Here is a 16,276-nt window from a genome sequence, read left to right as displayed (position 1 = left end):
TTAATTACTCCTGGACCTTGAGCTAATGCTTTCAGAGAATTATCACCAATGTTTCCTATGTCTCCTTTTTGAGAGATAATAATAGGTATAGTTAGAGATATTTCTTTTCATTGTTGTAAGATTTCCTCAGGATTGCCAGATGGTATTGCAGCTCTTTCCAGGCATAATTTTAGAATATATTTTATTATTTACAAGGTTTTTTAAAACATTACTCACTGTCTTTCCCAGATCATTTATGATTGCTGAAGATCAGATCCTGGGCATACTTTGGTTAATAAACCAACTATGAGACAGTCAAAAGGCTGAAGATATTAACGAATAGTTGGAAGAAAATGGAATGCAAAGGGAAATGTAGCACTAGACACTGGATGTATCTGTCTTGCTTATATCTGGAGTGAACCAGAGGAATTGATTAGAGAAAGAGGCTTTCTTTTCATTGCTATTCAGTGAATCTTTTGTCTATAAAATGAAAGAATGTAAATATGAAAGATTTCCTTCAGCCCCAAAAAACAGCTGTGGAAAGACTGATCATCCATAGGGGAAGTTCCCGCTGATAATGTTTCCAAAATTATAAGACTTTTTTCCTTCGGGAAATTTCAAGTTATCTTCTGTTTGCTCTCCACAAAGTGGCTGACACCTACTTCTACTGGCATTTGTATGGTGTACATGTTCCCTTATCAGGCAAACTTAAGAGTACATTGGAGCAAAAATTTTGGCCTTGCACGCTAGCCTCAAGATACATAGTATTTTGACCATTAGCAATATTAATTTATTTTCCCTCACTATCGTTTGCTCCGATGTCTTTTCTCTTCCTTTGTTACTGTAACAATGGAAATAATGTGCAGAGAAAACACTGCTTCATCATCTAATGAGACTGAATTTTACAATGAGTGGAATAGGTTTCTCAGGTTGTGGATTCTCCATCCTTGAAGACTTTCAGACCTGAATCAAAAGGTATCCACCAACTTGCATGTAGGTACACAGGACCTGTAGGCAAGACCTAAACAACCTGATTTTGCTTTGAAGTTAGCCCTGCTTTGAGCAGGAAGTTGAATAACTTGATCTCCAGAGCTGTTTTGCAAACTCAGCTTTTTCTGTGATGGTATGATTTGCAACATGTTTTGAACCTGCGCTATAAATTTCCTTCAACATCCAGCAGGAGCTGTTTCTGCTGCAACTGGCAGACAAGTAAAATGTATAAAATCTTCTGACTTGTAAACCTCATGAAGCTAATATTATGGTTCTAACAATTAATACAGTGAGAAACTTTACAGGCCACAGCTGCCAGTTTCTTCATGTCAGTTCTCTGTTCTATGTCAAAACCTAAAAATTTTCCTGTCTTAGACTATGCATGGGTATTTGTTAGAAAAATAGATAAACATTATAGAAGAGGAAAGAGACCAAAATGACTTGCTATATACTAGCACCTCCCTTACTCCACCTCTCCTTTTGTGTGCTACACCAAAGCAGCACGAGTGAGAGACAACCTGTACGGGAGCCTCAGTGTTTTCTCCATGGGGACCGATGGCTGCAAAACCACAACTGCCTACTGGCTTTGCACTTCTACTGCAACACTCTACTTTGCTGATGACTTTGCAGTCCACTAGTTCTTTACCACTTTAATGGTCCTTAGGGGCTATCATTAATGAAAGATGGAGTTAAGACAATTCTTTTTTTTCTAAGTCTTGGTAAAGAATCAAACTGATTCCCAGTAGCCCAGGAAGAGATAAGATGAGGGCTGTCTCTGTTTCAGTATTTAGCTGGTGCACAGGCCACAGGATGATGCTTCTGGAAATGGAGGATCACCTGTGAACTGCAAGATGAAGCACTATGTGAGAAGACTGTGTGTAGATGAAAAATCTGAAAAGTTATTTTCTTCTGGACTAGTTTAACCACTGCTATGGATTAAGGGAAAAAAAAAAAAAAACTTTCACTAATTTATGATTTCCTTTGAGGCAGTGTGCAAAAATAAGGAAAGTAAATTCAGTCTTCCTACCTTCAGCTTATCTGTTTGTGTTGTCTTGAATCCGTTGCTTCTTTAACCAAAGCTGTGCAAAGTCCAATCCAAAACCAAGTTCTAAATACACTCCAAGAAGGCCAGGGATTTATCACAAGACAGAGCATGACCCTATGGAGAACACCACAGGAGAATCATTGCAGTAGACTTGCTGCCTCATCAAGAAATTACTATCTGGCCTCGATGAAGCCTTCTAAATGTGCCTACTAATTGCTAAAAGAGACAGTTCAGCATGGGTCGTGGGTCTTAGGGACCCGTATGCCCTCATCTTCCAGCATTATATATTATGGTAGCTCTGCCTTTGGTGTAAATCAGAACAGAATCAGCTTCCTAAAGTGCTCTCATTTTTTTCATATTCCTTTTTACTAAAACTTTCAGAAACCCTGCTTGTCAGGAGTAGCTAGAACTTTTGTACAGGTGTATTGTGGATAGGTAGCTACTGGCAACCGGGTCATAGCTGATCTTTTCTTTTTTGCCATAAAGAATAGTGTAGCAAACTTAAAATAGCAATAAATAGAAGAAATGATTTATTTTCATTGTAGATAAAACTCTCACCATCAAGTAGTAACTTTGATGTATTTGTATAAGGAAGGTTAGAAAAGAATGTTTGAATCATTCATCATGAAGCATTCTAAAGCTAAAAGGTCAAAGGATTTTCACATCTGTCAGAAAACAGTCTCCAAAGCGTGAAGATGACTGCAGGAAACAGGCTCAGACAAACTTGATTTTGACCATTGGGAAGTGCTGAAAATGAGGCAAAGAAAGTAAAAGAAAGCAGCCTTCAAAGTTAAAGGGGAAAAGTTATTTTCAGTTGGACATTTCTTAAGAAAGAGTCGTTAAATTGTGACCCCCCCAAAAATATATACAGCCCTGAAAAAATATGAATCCTAATAAGACTTAAATGCACATACAAGTAAAATATTCCTGCAGCCTGCATGTTGCCTTTTCTGTGTGCTTCATGAGATGAAAAAGTGATATTAATAAAAGAATGAGTCAAAGCGCTCTTGGGTGAGTCATGGTGACAATTCAATGTGTCTTTCTGTATTACAGCTCAAAATATGAGAGAAAGGTGGTGATGGCAGATTTTGCATAATAAGAAAGATAATTTAAGCTTGCTAGAGTATCTGGGGAAATTACAGTATTTGGAAACAGAAGATACTTAAGTGATATTTTACTTTATAGCAAACTGTTCTGGAGAATTTTTGTTCCCTGCAAATATTTCTGCCACGGATTCTTCCTCCCTGCCCCCTGCACGTTTTTTACTTACATTTTGCTGACATGTTCCGTGTTCCATGACATACATCCCTTGCCTTTTCTGAAGACAAACACTTCTCATTTCTTTGTAGGGTAGTATTATTTTTTTTCTGCTTTTTTTTCTGTGCTGTTTTACTTGAACAGGAAAATTCCTGTGAAAAATACGGATTTTTTTCTGTCTTTTTTAAAACTATATGTAAAAGCATCTGACTGATAACAGGGAAGTTGCTGAGAGAGAGGAAAGCATGATTCCAAAAAGAAACTAGGAAGTGAATTGTAGATTTGTGAAAGCCAGCTGCAATACTGTGATTTAGATCTTTTCTCAAGGGTGGATGGAGTCCTGTTCCAGTGTGGGGTTGGGTAGGGGCACTGGTGCCACCTGGCTGTGTGGCAAAAGAAAGCATAAGCCACGATGGACAGTGATAATGGGCAGGTAGTGACAGCCTCAGTTGCTTGATTGCCTCAATATCTCCTCAAAATAATACAGTTTGTACTGCTCGTGCTTGCTGATCTGTTATGAATCTTATCCTACAATGAATTATCAAGTTTGCTGCAACGTATATTTCTGTAATTTAAGTTGTAATTTAAATGTACATTCTGAATAATTTGTCAAGGAAACCCAAAAATAGCTTGATTGTTTTACTGGGGGGGGACATATAGACTGAAATTTTAGCCATTTATGAAGCCTGAAATTAGGCCCTGAAAATTACTAGTCGCATTTTAAAGTGTGGGTCGTTGGAAACTGTGAAATCAATAAACTTACCAAAACAACGTATTTTAATCCACTCACACATAGATACGTATGAGAAATAAATCTTTTTCCTGTCAAATCAACAGAGGTGTATTATATTCACCTATTTATATCTGTCTAGACTTTTAGCTCTACTGTAGGGAATTAATCATGTAGATGAAATATAAAGTCAAATGGTTTGTAATACAAATCTGAACTGGATAGGGAAAATAATAGGAGGCGTGAAAAGACTTTCACATAAAAAGAAGCCGGGGAGAAAAGTTAGGACTGCTTTTTTTTAGAGGACAGGTTGGATATAGATGAAATAAGATAGGAGTTACCCATATTTCATCTGATAAGAGCTCTAGAAAAAGTAATTAATAAAACTACTTAACGTAGGTAATTAGTCTGTGGGACTTTGTGCAGTGTACTCAAGATCTAAAGAAACAGTCATGCACGTCTTCATCTTTATTTGAATTCGGGTGTTTGCAATGCAGACCTCTGCAACTGTGTCAGTCGCCCTTTTAGAGGCATTTTTACTAGGGCATGATGCTTTTAATCTGTTTCAGTTGTTGACTTTAGGAAGAGGTTAGTACGTTACTATAGTTACCCTTTTTCTGTGTTGACTGTAGAAGAAGTGTAAGTTGATTGTATCAGAGATGTGTATCTACTTCTGGCCAGAAAAATCCCACCAATTATTGCAAATATTCTTGCTCATACCAGTGAAGGGAAAAATCGCCAAGGGCAGTCATGCTCGCTCTTCCATATATTTTAAAAGCATTTAGCACCTTACAACTAACAGAAATTTCCCTGTGGTCATCAGTATGGTAGATCTTTGTGAGGCTGGGATGCACCTTTGGCAACAAGTGTTTCCAAACAATGTTCCACCTATCTCAGGTGTTTTGTCAGGCTGACTTCAGCACTCTGGGCAGACTTGTATTTTTTCTGCGTTCTCTGACCTTTTAAGGTTGTTTCATTAGAATTACTAAGATTCTTATCTCATGGAGGGCAATATGAAAGCTCCCGGCTCTTAAAATCACTACTAAGTGTGTACTGGCAATATTATTAACTGCAAATATCTGCTTCTTAGAGCATGATTGTGAACTGCTGAATCTAGGACCATGCTTATAAATTATTACAAGTTTATTAAATTCATATGTTCATGCAAGCAAAACCTTGTTGTAGAATGCATTAGCAATCTCAAATCAAAGTATTTTTTACTTTGCTTTCTGTTAAGGAAATGAGCTTTGATCAGACTGCTTGGACTTCTGTGGTTTCTTCTTTCTTTCTGAAGTCTTGCTCAGGTATCCTAAGTAATACCTAACAGTAAACATGAAGTCATACTTACAAATTCTTCTACTTTTATAGTTTTATATTTCAAATATATCAATAAAAAATGTTTCTATTTCAAAGTGATCGTATATATGAGTGTATGATATATGTGTATATATGTATATACATACACTTAAGACTATTTCTTCTTCCTTTTCCATATTATTACTAGCATATTAGATTAGCTCGTTACTATATTTGGGTCCAAACTTCTTTTTCCATTTTAGTCTATTTCTATTTTTTAGACCTATCTCCAGACTTTTATTATGGATTTCTTCTCATTTGTTCATGTTTTTCTTATTTCATTCTCAACTTCTGCATTTCTTTTTCATTTTTCCTACACTGATAAATATTAACACGGGGAAGACAGTCAGCTCTGACCTCTTATGTCACCTTACAAACCCTCCAGGGATTTGCCATGCTGTCTCCATCTTCGACATCTACTTGCAAGTCTTTCACGAGTGCTCTTTAGTTATGTGCAAAATTTGTTTAATTTCCAGTGGGGTGTTTGCTGATCACTTTATATATACGCTATATGTGTGTATATATATATATAGAGATATGTATTACTTTAGTCCACTTCTCCATTGCTCAGTTTTTCTGATTTCATGCTTATTTCATTTTTTTGCTCCATCACTCTCTTTTTTCCCCCCTTGTTAGTGTATATCTGTCTTTTTTCCCTTTGAGCTTCTTCCTCACACTTATATACATGTATGCATAATATTTTGTGTTCCTGGAAAAAATATCTGTTGCAATTGCCCTTGCTGATTTTTCTATTTCTACTGCTTGTTCTGGTAATGACAAACCATGACATTAACTACACCAGCCTCTGTCTCCTGTGTGTGCTGTACCTTTAAGACTCTTAATTATTTAACAAGCAATGATGACATTTATCTTTAGCTGCAAACATTCTATGTAAATAAGCAGCCTTTCATCACATCTGCAAACTGCAGTGTTATGCCTAAACCCTGTACCATCCTGCACTTGAACTTTTGGGGACCCCTGACTTGCCCCTGTGATGGAGCCTGGAAACAGAATTAGATATCTGGTGGAAGCCACTCTCTAGGGCCCTGGGTCTAATGGCTAAGTCAAAACAGAATATTAAAAAAATCAGTTTATTCACTCAGAGGTGTTACATCCCAGGGAAACAATGCCCATTCTCTTCACCTGAGTCCCTTTCATTCTCTCAAATGTTGGATGTGTTTGCTCACCCAGATGTATCTCTCGCAGCCTTAGACTGTTCTTGGTGAAAAGTACTTTGAGGTCTGAATCAACATCTTCTCAGAAAATATTTAGAATATTTTCAATCTAAAGCTATAAGATTTAGGAAAGCATCCACAGACTTTCAGAGCACTAATTACTATTTTTAGCCGTCATCATCTTGACTCAATTTCTTATCTTCGGCTACTGTGGTGTTTCCTCCTTTACTTCTTCTATAGCCTCAGGCAGAATGAGATACATGAGTCCTAAAAATGTAGATCCCTCTTCCTGACTATATAGGAAAGAGCTTTACGTGCTTAGTTCTTGGCAACAGTAGCTCTCAGTAAATGTGATGAGATGGCTTGAGTATGTTTTTCATAGCAAGAGCAAAGCCTTTTAGAGTGCTCTAAATAGAAACTGAGTTACAGAATAATTAGGAAATGGCTATTATAATTCAAATTGTGTGTGTATCTGGTGAGGAAGGATTACAGAGAGTGGGGAGTGCTATAAATTCCTTGGTGTGCGTGCTCTCATGTATGCAAAGTGTTTTCAGAAATGCCAGTCGATGCTGAATTCTGGCTGGCAAGTGATAAATGCTCAGCATATTTTTCCTACTGCTAATGCTTTTTTTCTACCAGCTGGAACTTAACCTTATGCAACGAATAAAACTTTAGCATGTTCTTAAGGGCTTTTTTTGACTTAGGCTCAACCCATAGTGTATGCTTCCTTGTAGGGGATAAGAATATTCTATTTCATGTTTTTGAGTTAGTGTAGAAATTCTGGAGGGAAAAAAATATTTTTTTAATTTATTTTTATTTAGTAATGAAAATTCTGCAGAATTTTCAATGTATGTATTTCTGAGATAAACCAAGAAGCAATTTCTGCTAGTGGGAAGAATTCTGTCAATCTTAAGAACTATCGAGTCTGCAGTAAAAGCAGAATTTATACGTGTCTAACTTAATCTGTAGGAATATGATCCCTGCACATGGATCCTTATACCTAAATCCATTTCTCTGTTTTCAAAAACTGGGCCTCATTTGGTATTCTGACATGTGTATCAATACGAATTTTTATGTTATTTTCCTCTCTGAATTTTTAGAAAAAGCATCCCAGTCAGGTGCTTTTACTCAGATTGCCATATCTGTGGCATATTTACCTTTACTTCTCTTTCCAATTTTGCAGAAAATATTTGTGCTTTGGATCCTTAACAGATGTTACCATTTTTAATCCCCCAGCCGGGATAGATTCACTGGGTTAAATGAAGCAAGTACTGAAAGGTCACACCAGATAGCTGACATATGTACCGACTATTTGTGTAGCAAAACCTTTTTCTGTGAAGCATTTTTTAATAAATTCAGGTGAACACTTCAACATTTTGAGAAAGATACACGAAATATTTAGAGAGTATCAGAGCTAGAATACTATGACTGTCCCATCTATAAGTGTACTGATTCATAAAGGACTTAAGAGAAAATACTAATGCATTTTGTGACAAGAATAGCAATTTCTAGTAATGAGAGTTTCATAAGAGTAAAGAGACTGTACAAATGTACCCACTTACTACTCTAAACCCACGAGTTTTACAGAAAGATATAGACACAAATTACAGACAACAAAAATATTTATTCCAAAATTACTCATTACCTAACTTACAGAATGCTCAGACTCCCCAAATTGATTCATGCTGTGCCTGATACCATTGCGTACTAACTAGCAGATATTGCTAGCTTCCAGTATATTTACTCTTAATGCACAGATTCTCTCCATACAAAACCTTTTAAAAGAACAAAGGTTTTATCTTGCAGATGGTCAAAATAGCAGGAAAAAGGGGTGATATTCTTCTTGTACTCATTTTTCTGAAAGCTGAAGTCTGCTTGCAGTCATTTCTGTCATATAACAAAGGTTTCTGAGACCGTGTTACTTAATTCTTAAGATTGTGTTAAATATTTCAGGGCTCTTTGTTATATGCAGCAAAAGCCACTCCCACACAGCACTGCTGGAAATGATAAATCCATTTCTCTTAGTGTTTCCATTATGACATTGTCTGAGAATTTTAATAGTCTGACTTAGTTGCATAGATTTCTGAATAGCTGTTGATAAAAACATTGATAGACAATATAAAAGGATAAAACGGGAGTCTAAAAAAAGGAAAGATGAGGAATTCTTTCCTCTGGATTTTTGCTGAAATTTGAATAGGAATAAATGTTTTGCTGATTGCTGTCCCTAGGCAAACAAACATTTATCCCAGTAAGGAAGGTTTGTATTAAGCATATGGAATCATTGACCTTTCGGGACTGCAATGTAGAAGTGTGCAGCAGCTAATCTCCTGATACAATTTCAGTAAGAGGTAATACAGCAAAGGGAATGGAGTCCAAGATTACCACCATGCTAAGCCAGGGAGCAGAGACAGATGAGTCCAGTCAGCATCTGGTTAGCCTCTGCTCAGTCACCAGGCTGGAGTCACCAAGGTTTTATCAAGACTCTAAAAAGTGGAGCCAGAAACTCTGGTGAAGGCAGGAGTCCAAAACAGTGTGGATTCTTTTTTTTTTTTTTTTTATTTAAACAGTGTGAAAGAGATGATTAAAAGATGAGGAAAGTGCCTTTTTACACGCAGTACAGTAGTGACTGGAGCAGTTCCTTGGCCAGTGGGGATTTCTACTCCTTTCTTACTGGTGAGCTTTCTAAAGGCCAGGGTTGTCTTTCACACTAAGCAGCACTGGCTGTGTTATGGAGAGGGACCTCAAGCCAGTGAGAGGAGGCAGTGTTCCCGACCTTTCCTCTCCACTCCAGCTACTCTCCATTTCAGGTTATAGGACATGCAAGCATGGAATGCCTGCCCTGGCTGGGGGAAAGCATCAGCCTCCTATAAACAGCCCTGCAGCAATCATTTGAGCACCGTGCAGTGGAGAGAGGAGGCTGAACCCTCTCAGGCTGTGGAGGACAGGAAGGGCCAACTCCCAGAGCTGTACATTTTGGACAGAATGAAGGGAGTTTGCTATTGGCATCTAGCTTTTACAAGAAAATGGTCACCAGCAATGCAGTTTGCATGGTGTGGAGGTCCTCTGGAGCCAAAGATGGTGGAAAGCCCAGGTTTGCGGATGTGAGAGGTGCTGTTGTGTAGGGGAGTGATAAGCATGCAGTCATGTCTGACTGGGGGACATCTGCCCTGGTCCATAACTGCAACTCTCTGTACCTTTTGGGCATCAAAGCAGTTCCTGAATTTAGTTTCTTTATGGCCAGGCAGTACTGATTGTGTGATGAATATAGATTTTAATAATTCCTAAACATGTGATTCACATAGGAGAGGGGTGTAATGTTTTGGGTTTGCATGGCAAGGTTTTGATAGCAGGGGGGCTACAGGGGTGGCTTCTGTGAGAAGCTGCTAGAAGCTTCCCCTATGTCAGATAGAGCCAATGCCAGCCGGCTCCAAGACAGACCCACGGCTCACCAAGGCTGAGCCAACCAGCCAACAGTGCCTCTGGGATAAAGTATTTAAGGAGAAAAAGTTCCTGTGCAAGAGCAATTGTAGTGAGAGAGAGGAGTGAGAATATGTGAGAGAAACAACTCTGCAGACACCAAGGTCAGTGAAGAAGGAGGGGAGGAGGTGCTCCAGGTGCCGGAGCAGAGATTCCCCTGCAGCCCCTGGTGAAGACCATGGTGAGGCAGGCTGTCCCCCGGCAGCACATGGAGGTCCACGGTGGAGCAGATATCCACCTGCAGCCCGTGGAGGACCTCACACCAGAGCCCAAAGGAGGCTGTTACACTGTGGGAAGCCCATGCTGGAGCAGGCTCCTGGCAGGACCTGTGAACCCGTGGAGGGAGGAGCCCACGCTGGATCAGGTTTGCTGGCAGGACTTGTGACCCCATGGGGGATCCATACTGGAGCAGTCTGTCCCTGAAGGACTGCACCCTGTGGAAGGGACCCCACGCTGGAGCAGGGGAGGAGTGTGAGAAGTCCTCCCCCTGAGAAGGAAGGAGCAACAGAAACAAGGTGTGATGAACTGACGGCAACCCCCGTTCGCAGTCCCCCTGCACTGCTCAGGCTAGGAGGCAGAGAAAGGAATCAGGAGTGAAGTTGCACCCAGGAAGAAGGGAGGGGTGGGGGGAAGGCATTTTAAGATTTGGTTTTATTTTTCATTATCCTACTCTGATTTGATTGGTAATAAATTAAATTAATTCTCCCCAAGTTGAGTCTGTTTTGCCTGTGATGGTAATTGGTGAGTGATCTCTCCCTGTCCTTATCTCCACCCATGAGCATTTTCATCATTATTTCTCTCCCCTGCCTAGCTGAGGAGGAGGAGTGATAGAGCAGCTTTGGTGGGCACATGGCATCCAGCCAGGGTCAACCCACCACCATATTCCGGTGTATCCTGTTCTACTTACTGACAGAGCATACTGCTGCTTTCTTTCGCCATTACGTTTACTGAAGTAGGGCACTGCAGAAGTGTGAAGCAGTGCTTGTGAGCTTTTGAGTTCAACTGCTAGCATCCAATCTGTATTCCAGAAACGTATTTTTCCTATTTCTGGTGACTTCTTTCTTTCTGTTTAAGTCATACAATGTTTCACTGAGACTTTAAAAAATAAATTGAGTGTGGTGGATGCACTGAGGCAACAGGCAAAAAATTTCTTAATCCACCTCATACTAATATAGTGGCTTTCCAGGACGTCCATCTTGAACCTCTTGCACATGATCTTCCTCCACTGAGTCTGAGAGACCTCAGGGGACATTCAGAGTATCTGTGATAGACGGATGAAAATTTTAAAATTAAAACACCAATCCATTCAAAGAATCCTTCAGCTTTAATTTAAGCAAAGGTAAATTAGGTTATTTGTGTGACGCATACTTTACATTTGTGTCTCAGGTTGCTCCATCTCATACTGGACTATATATAGAATTGAGCATGCTCATTCTAGTCCATGTCTTCTACTTTGTGGGTTTTCTGCAAAATCGAGGCTTCTGACTACAACTACTAAACACAGACTTTTACTATAAATTATTGTTTTTCCACAGCTTTTATTATCAAAATAGTGGCATTAGTTACTCTTCAGTCATGTGCCAAGAAAAGCAAACTCATTTACCATTTCATCTTCTGGCAATCCACATGACTTATGTTTTACAGGGTGTCTGCCATCATAGCTATCTTGAACCTCTTGCAGCTCTTTCCCAATAGTGGAAAATATGATATAATAAAAATAAATTAAGACAAAGAAAGTTGGTAATTTCAATGTTTAGAACTGGAAAGTAGTCCAGATTATGGCATGTGTCTAAATAGCCTGATTGCTCTATAGCAAGTACAGAATTAAAAAACAACTCACCCCCGCCACACCCCCCCCCCCGCCCCACCCCCCAGCAAAAAACCCCCACAATCAACAAATCCTGCAACAAATAGTCCTCCTGTCCTCAGAGGATGGAATTTAAGGTTACTGAGCCAGCTCTACACCCTGTTGTGCTCCCATCTAAGGTGTAGAGAGGGAGCACTTTTAAGGACAAATGAAGCAGGTAGACCCAGTTCAGTGCCACTTAGGCAAAGGTGACTAACCAGAATGTAACATGCGTGTAACTAGCAGGCTAAGAAAGTGTTTCATCCTCTTGATTCATTAGTTGTGAGGCTGCATCTGGAGTACTTTGTCCAGTTTTGGATTCCCAGTGCAAGGAAGATGTTAATGTAGTGAAACGAGTCTACCAGATGGCACTAAAATGAATGGAGTGTATAATGTACAAGGGGAAACAGGGAGAGATGGGTTTGTTCACTCGTAAGAAAACTAAACAGGGATCTTACTGCTATTGCCAGCTACCTAATGGAAAGCTATAGAGAAGATGGAGCTGGACCCTTCCTGGAGGTGCACTGTTAACAAGAAGAGGACACAAGGTGCAATAACAAAAAATTCAATTAGATATGAAGTATTTTTTCACCATGAGAGTGATCAAATGTAGGAACATGTTTCTCAGAGAGGCTCCATGTGGAATCTCCCTCCTTGGAGATACTTAAAACTCAAATAGGCAAGTCTCTGAAGAAACTTATCTAACTGGAACTGATATGAATCAAGGATTGTAGTAGATGGTCTCCATAGTTCCCTCCTGGGACCTATCTGTGATTCTATGAACAGAGTTATTGCAACCATTGTCTAAGAAAAAGATACAATAGCTGCTTTGACTGGATAACATTTGCAGATGTTTCTGAATAGTGCTAAGTAGATGTTACCTAAAATTAGTAAGGAAAAATCATCACAAGTCCTGAACCCCAGGGCTCTTCTCTGAAAATGGCTGGATTTGCACCTTTTAGATGTTCTAGTGTTCTTTCTGCACATACTCAAACATGTATGTGGTCATATAGCCTCCGTGAGACAACCAACAATTCTAATGTTGCAAGTGAAGGTCCTGGCATATGAGTCAGGCTAGTTTTTGTGGTGCAGATTTTTCTGCTAGGGGAATCAGAACTACTCCAGAAGTCAGAGTTGCAAATGATTGCACTGATTATTGATTAAATGGGGAACTGCATAATTGCTTCACCACAGACCAATGTTGATTTAATGTTAGTGGTTGAATACTGCTACAGGAGCATAAAAAAGGATGCATTTAATATATGGGTTAAGACTTCTGGGTTGATTAACACTGGGAAATTTTCGTGGTACTGAAGCTATACACACACGCATAATTGTAAATAAAGTAATTTGTTTTAATTCCATTGTACATATATATGTTTATAAGGAAGCTTTTAAAAATTAAAACATAAAAAGGAAGCATACAAGAGGTAGCAGCAAGAATAGGTGACCTGGGAGGAATATGGAGACACTGTCCAAGCATGTATGGGGACAGGGTTAGGAAAGCCAAAACCCACATGGACTTGAATATGGCAAGGGATGGGAAGGGCAATAAGAAAGGCTTCTTACAGGTTTATCAGCAGCAGAAGGAATATCAGGGAAAATGTGGACCTGCTGCTGAATGTATCTGGGGACATGGTGACAAAGGATATGGAAAGGGCTGAGGTACTCAACGTCTTCTTTGCCTCGGTCTTTTACGTAAGACTGGCTTTTGGGCATCCCACGTCCCTGAGATCAGTGGGGAAGTCTGGAGCAAGAAAGATTTGCCCTTGGTGGAGGGGGATCAGGTTAGAGAAAATCTAAACTGATTGGGTGTATATAAGTCTGATGAACTAACTAATGCTGAGGAAGCTGGCCAATGTCATCAAGAGGCCAATCTTGATTATATTTGAAAGGTTGCAGTTACTGGGAGAGGTTTCTAAGGGCTGGAAGAGAGCAAATGTCAGCCCTCTTTGATGAGATGACTGGTTTGGTGGATGAAGGGAGTGTAGTGGATATTGTTTGTTTTGACCTTAGCAAGGCTTTCCAATACATTACATCCTCAGACACAAGCTGAAGAAGTATGGACTAGATAAGTAGACTCTGGGGTGGATTGAAAAGTGGCTGAGCTGCGGGGTTCAAGGGGTTGTGATCAGTGGCATGAAGTCCAGATGAATGGTGGTATACCCCAGGGTTGCTACAGGGTCCTGTACCATTTTGTATCTTCATTAATGACTTGGATGATAGGTCAGAGTGCACCCTCAACAAGTTTGGAGGTGATACAAAACAGGGAGGAGCAGTTGATAGTTCAGAGGGTTATGCTCCCATTCATATGGATCTCAACAGGCTGGAAAAATGGGCCGATAGGAATCTCATGAAATTTAACTAAAGGAGATGCCAAGTCCTGCACCTGGGGAGGAATAACCCCAGGCACCAATACATGTTGGGGACCAAATGGATGGAAAGCACCTTTGCAGAAAAGGACCTGGGGGTCTTGCTCAACAAACTAAATGTGAACCAGCAATGTGTTCCAATGGCAAAGGCAGCCAACAGCCTTCTGGACTGCATGAGGAAGAGTATTACCATCAGGTTGAGGGAGACAATCCTTCCCTTCTGTGGTAATGAACAAAGAGAAGAAAAGAATGCCATGCAAAAAATTATTTATTACCTAGAGGCCTGATTGCACACCTAAGAGGCAGCTTCCGCAGTGTAGACTTTTATAAATTAATTTTTGAAATTCTAATGGGAGACCTTGTTCTGTTTCAGGAGGATCTGGGTTTGGGTAATTTAGGAATGCTGAGCTTTTAGGCACCTGGCTGCTGGTGTCCAGACCCTGGGCTGAAGGTGCTGTGCTCAGGCTCGTAAAATAGTGCTTTGGGACGTACAATAAAGTGGTCCTAGAAGTCAGTACTCTGAGTAAGGGGGCCACATAGATTTGGATAAAGGGGAAACACAGAGAAACAGGATGTCACTGATGTTCCACCACTTTTGAGAGCTTAGGTACCTGCTTGCAGCCCTGAATCAAGCCCATCCAAAACCTGCAGTATGGCACCCCTCCAGTTCAGCTTTTAGGAGTTGATTAGAAGTTACCACTGTCTGTAAATGATGGCAGTACTTGCCTTTTATACAATAGTCCTAAGGTTAAAGCACTTTCCTCAGGTTTGAGAAACTTTGTTTCAGCCTCCTCAGTTTACCTTATAAGATGTGATAAAATAATTGGATAAGCTCAAATACAAATGTGAAAAATTTTTAAAGACAATTTAAAAAATGATATGTCAAATTCTTTAACCTTTATTTTGTCTTTTTATCACCCTTGAAGTGATTTTGAAATCCTCTCTGGAATGAACAATAATTTAAGTCATGTGTTGCCCCTCATTCTTGGCCTCTTAATCTTAAATGTGCATCACCTTTTCTTAAATGTGCATCACCTTTCAAAAAAAGTCTCGTTTTATGCTAGACTTGCTCCGATTACAACTCTAATTATGATACCTGTTAATCTATGATAATTCCGTTGACACTGTATGCATGCTGATGCCTCCTTACAGCCTTATACATCTTGTTACACATACCAAATATATTATTAAACTTTGCCCTTTTAAACTCTATTTAGTTTTGAGTTAGCAATTAAATATTTCTGTGACATGATTATGATAATGCCCCAATCTAATAAAAGGACTGAACTGTCACATATAAACCACATGGATTAACAATGTTTTCCCATATTTGCTTTGATTATAATAAATCTCTTGGCAGTCAACAAGTCTGAACTTGCTTGTTGGCATTTTGTTTCATGACATGAAGGATAAGGATAATTCTGCACATGGTGTTCTAGTGTCTCAACTGTTGTAGAATTAAATGACTGAAAACTTAGCTGGAAGGAAGATTACTATATTTATTCTTACTTACTATGCATTGTGTTGTTACTATAATACATGACATAAATATTTAGGAAACTGCTCTCCTGCTTTATACCTGGTTCTTTAGAGTGGCAGAAATAGCTCTTAATCAGGTGCTTTAGTTGTCATATGACTCCATCATTTCTTACCTTCTCTTTGTTGTCTATCAGCTTCAAGAATGCTGTAAATTTCCCCAGTGTATTTCGGTCTGCAAGGAAATAAAGTGTAAACATCATAAGTCACATATATTTGACCTGATTTTGTATTAATGTGTTCAGAATATCATATTTGCACACAGTATTTGCAAGCTTCAGCAGCAGTTATAGCAGATAGCCCAGTGAGTACTTTGGGAATTGGTGGAGCACAAGAATTTCTTTAGCTGAAAATCTCTCAGCGTCACATGATACACAGTAAAGATTTCTTATAGGAACTGCTGAAAACTACTCTGCTTTTCTTTTGTCTTTGGATAGTGATACTGGGAATCACCACATGACTTTGCCAGAGTTAGTCTAACAATATTGGCTACAACAAATGAATGTGCAGTTA

The sequence above is a fragment of the Gavia stellata genome, chromosome 5 (assembly GCF_030936135.1).
Source record: "Gavia stellata isolate bGavSte3 chromosome 5, bGavSte3.hap2, whole genome shotgun sequence".
NCBI lineage: Eukaryota > Metazoa > Chordata > Aves > Gaviiformes > Gaviidae > Gavia > Gavia stellata.
The sequence above is the reverse complement of the archived record's forward strand: the minus strand, read 5'-3'. Positions refer to the sequence as shown.